This window comes from Octopus bimaculoides, chromosome 10 (assembly GCF_046866305.1).
Source record: "Octopus bimaculoides isolate indiv1 chromosome 10, ASM4686630v1, whole genome shotgun sequence".
Taxonomy (NCBI): Eukaryota; Metazoa; Mollusca; class Cephalopoda; order Octopoda; family Octopodidae; genus Octopus; species Octopus bimaculoides.
This window is the reverse complement of record NC_142937.1, coordinates 87908314-87913069: the sequence shown is the minus strand read 5'-3', so window position 1 is coordinate 87913069 and position 4756 is coordinate 87908314.

Below are 4756 nucleotides of genomic sequence, written 5' to 3'. Positions count from 1 at the left end.
ACAACCACACCTCTAGCTGTTCATTTAATATTTGTACCCCAGTCCGGATCGGATCCTGTTGAACTGTAGCACCGCCTTCCTTCAGCAAATAAGAGCATGTTCCTTCGGACTTGTAGCCATGACGCAGTAAGTGATATGATAGACGTAGTTGAAATGTTTGCGGTCAGAATTTTTTGTCTTAGAAATTGTGTTGAACTCTTTTTATTTGTTTTTCTTCCATTTGCTTTCTTTAATATTTCTGTTAGTCTCATTTTCATATCTGCTAGCGAGTGGAAAGTACAGGCTTAGTCACGTCGGAAGACTGACTGAGAGAATTGCCCTAATCTATAAAACTACGAGAGTATAATATTAAAATCTAATGTTGGTTAAACGGACGATTGAAACATATGCGAGAAACACACGTGCGTGAGCCTACAAAAGCAATTTTACAACATACAGCAAAATGTGTTTTTACAAAGAGTACTCGGACAGGAAAGAGCAAAAGCACAGTTGTTAAGTATTAAGATTAATATGTTGCTGTTATGGAGAATAATGACTGGAGAATATAAAGGTGAGTACTAGAATGGACTCACATCCACATCTCTTTGTGAGCTCTCTCTCTCTCTCTGTCTCTCTCTGTCTCTCTTTCTTATTTGAGTAGACTTTATATTTGTTCTTGTCACTTTGTTACAAAACGTAAAACAGTTATCAGATTATTTAATCTCGTTTTAATTAAAATGGCTTCTAAGATACATTTTTGTCCATTTAACGGTCACTATGAGAGGAGTGAGGTGCAGGAGCGGGGATGGAAATAGGAGGAGAAAAATATTCGTCACTTAATTGCTTCAGAATAATTTCCTGTTATATTGAGAACCTGTGTCGTCATTGTACATGTTGTTGATATTGTTAGTGATGTATTAGATTGTTGGGTTTGTTGATGACAATGATGATGGTGGCGATGATGATGATGACGACAGTGTTCCTTTTGTTGTTGTTCTGATATTTTATATATGTTTCTTTTATGATATTGTATCCAATACTGTTGTTCGTGTTGCCGATATTATTGTTGATGAAATAGTTACTGTTGTCAATGCTGCTGCTGTTAGTGTAATCGCAAGAGCAAATTAAATACGCTGCAGTATTAAATACAGAATTCCTGGAAACAATACAGCAGGACTGCAAAGACTAGAAACTCTTTTCACGTAGATTGACCAAAGACTAACAACAACAACAACAACAACAACAACAACAACAACAACAACAACAACAACAACAACAACAACAGTAATAATAATAATAATAATAATAATAATAATAATAATAATAATAATAATAATAAATGCCATGCGGCAGTGGTTCTCATGGCTTCTGATCTTAACTGATTGGAAGTGTTATTATGTACATTGTTTTGTCTTGGTATAAAATATGGGCTAAAGCAAATATTCTGCTCAATACCACAAATTTGCTTATCAGTTGTTTGACTTTAACCGGATGAGCATGTCCCTTGAGAACGATAGATAGATAGATAGATAGATAGATAGATAGATAGATAGATAGATAGATAGATAGATAGATGGATAGATAGATAGATAGATAGATAGATAGATAGATAGATAGATAGAATTAAAGATAGACTTGTTTTCATAAAAGAATTTTTTTCTCACAAAATGAAGTTCACAAATAAGGAAATTGTTCTTTTACAGACAATTTTGCGCTGTCTTTTCTGCATATCACAATGTAAAGTTCGCATTTATTGTTCTCATATATATATATATATATATATATATATATATATATAACTATAACGTTTTTTCGTCAGCACAAAAGTCAAAAACGCAGAGTACCCTGGATGTCCGATGCAGTTTCGTCTGTTTATTGTCAACGAAACCTTATGGGAGAAATACGACTGCATTCAAATATGTTCTGCAAGATCTTATTTACACGCGTGGAATCTCTCAACTGAATTATACAAAAGGCAAAATAGATTTCTATGTGCATGCACTAGCAAACGAACTGTCCTTCTTGCTATGGTAAACTGTCAATAAAATTACTGCCAAGAAAAGTTCAATATGTTGAAACTGAAAGCTATAAATATTCAGTAACACCTACGCAACTATAAAGAACATTTCGAGAATCTTATCGATATCTCCCAGGATTTACAGATAGACCAACAGAAAGTGCTATTAAATGTCATCTTGACATAGAAGTTGATTATTTCACATTAAATCATTAATGAAATCATTAATAAACAGATATTTTAGATGAACTCAACTCAGCTGCCATAATATGCTTGGTCACGAGATGAAAACCGAAACTGCGAGACATTCAATGATATCCCCCAATGTAATACAGTGTATAAACCTGATTTAGAAATGATTGGAACGTTGTATTCTTCCGCTCTGAAAGAACAAATAATTTACTGATGTCTACAAATTACAGGGAGATTATCCTTAGTACAGAAATAGTAGCTACAATCTACAAATGTTTGTTGATCTTTAAACAAACAGAAGTCCTTATGAGAAAACCAAAACGAGCAGAGAGATTCGGAAAACGTACTGCAAATCATTTTCTCCTCTTAACAGTTTAACTAATCTGTTCGGAAGGGTTTCAACATTGTTGTTACTAATAATAACTTCTCCTTAAGATTGTTTCCTGTAATATCTTAGACACTGTTGTATTTCTGTAGATTACTGCACAACATAATGCCTCTTCTAATAGCACAAACATTAGGGACATGTTGAAAAGTGCATTCAGTCACCACCATCATTGAACGCCGACCACTCAAGAACGGATGGAGTAGATACTATGTGGTCGCTCGGCCTGCTAATAACAGCAACAAAATAATTTCATCACGGCGTACTACTATGGAGAAGACATATCAAATATTGTTTCCGCGTGCACTGTGTTGGAGAAAAAACAAACAAGACGGTGATGGATGAAATGTTTTAGGTAACATGTTTACTGTATCGGAGCTAAACTGTGGCTATAAATAAAAGTTGACAGATACAATTTTCTCTCCATATCTTTTCTACATCTCATGCAGCTTCCTTCATCTCCGTTCCCTCTCTATTCACCTCGCTACAACCAACCCGTTTCTTTCCTTGTCGCATCCCTGCATGACATATTCTGTAATTCTATCCTCAGCTACTTTTTCCTTGCATATATCAAGCTACAAACATTCACCCTGAACATATACCATTTCCATCCACCAGTCGAAGAAAACCCAGTTTAATGGATTTTTTCATTCACTATCATTTAAAAACAAATACTCTTTGGAATAGCAAGCGTTTAAATCTTTATGTTGTATTCTTGCTTAAAATAATCCTTCCTTCTATAGGCACAAGGCCTGAAATTTTGGGGGAGGGGACCAGTCGATTAGATCTACCCCAGTACGCAACTAATTCTCCATCATATATTCTTATATATATTTTTATATAAATGTCTTCGTACATTATTTGATTTAATTATTTTAATGTTCTTTAATATTCTTTTTTGTTCTACTCTAGACACAAGGCCAGACATTTTTGGAAGGCGGCAGTGAGTTAGGTCGACTCCAGTACGCAACTGGTACTTAACTTATCGATCCGAAAGGATGAAAGACAAAGTCGATCTCGGCGGAATTTGATCTCAGAACGTAGCAGTAGATAAAATACAGCTAAGCATTTCGCCCGGCGCGCTAACGGTTCTGCCAGCTCACCCCATTCTTGTTTAAAATAATAATTACAATTCTGTGAGCTAATTTTCATATTAATATGGAATCAACAAACATTACATATGTTGGGTTGCATTTCAATAGACATATACGTGTACTAGTTCAATTCTTCCTCGATCAACCCAGAAAATATTTGTCTTTCAGTCTCAAGTAAATATTCCTGAAATGTGCGTTTAGTACAGTGTACCATTTACCATCACCCACTCTGAAAAACTAGGCATTTTGATTAGCAAAAGTGACTACAATTATTCCTGCTCCACGTTGATGCTTAAATTTACGATATTCATCCAACCATCTAATTGCTAATAAAGAATTGTATTTGTTCAAATAGCGTCCAGAGGTTTCTGAAGACACTGTTTTTATACTTTCAATTCTCAGTTCAGTTAATTGTCAAATTTTTAATTCCCAATGTTAAACATGAAAATTAATAATTTATCAAAATCATAATTTCCAATCATAGTTTGACATTAATCTTCATTTAAACAAGAATTTTTTTTTCTGAGTAATGTTGCTGAGATCAAATTTAATTATAAAATCATTAGTAAATGCAATAATTTTTTTTTTTTTTTAAATTTTAGTTTTCAAACTCAGCTTTGTTGTACATTCATCGAAACACATTTTCATAAATTAGTAGCCGTACATTACCTGAAGGTATGTAGTCCTTCGTCAACTTGGACTCTGATATCCGAAGTCTATTAAGCGATTGTTCCCTTTCTTTGAATGATTCAAACAAACCGTTCCTTCAATATGAATAGCTCGGAGAAAAATAGGACGAACTTTTACATGATCGCTCTTTCTTTTAGAAATAGCAGCCAAATTTTCCTCAATTACTTCCTTATTGTTTTAAATAACGGACGCATTAGATATTGTGATCCTGCCTCTGTCAAATAAATGGAATTTCAACGTTTGAGTGCATTTGATATATTTGTTCGACAATGGCGGGCTACACTGAAACAATGTCACCGAATCAAAGCAATAATATATAGCCACCGGCTTGGTATCCCTGCTGCAACAAAAAATTCCGTTTCTACAACAGAGGCTTTCTGAGAAAACTTATCTTAGCTA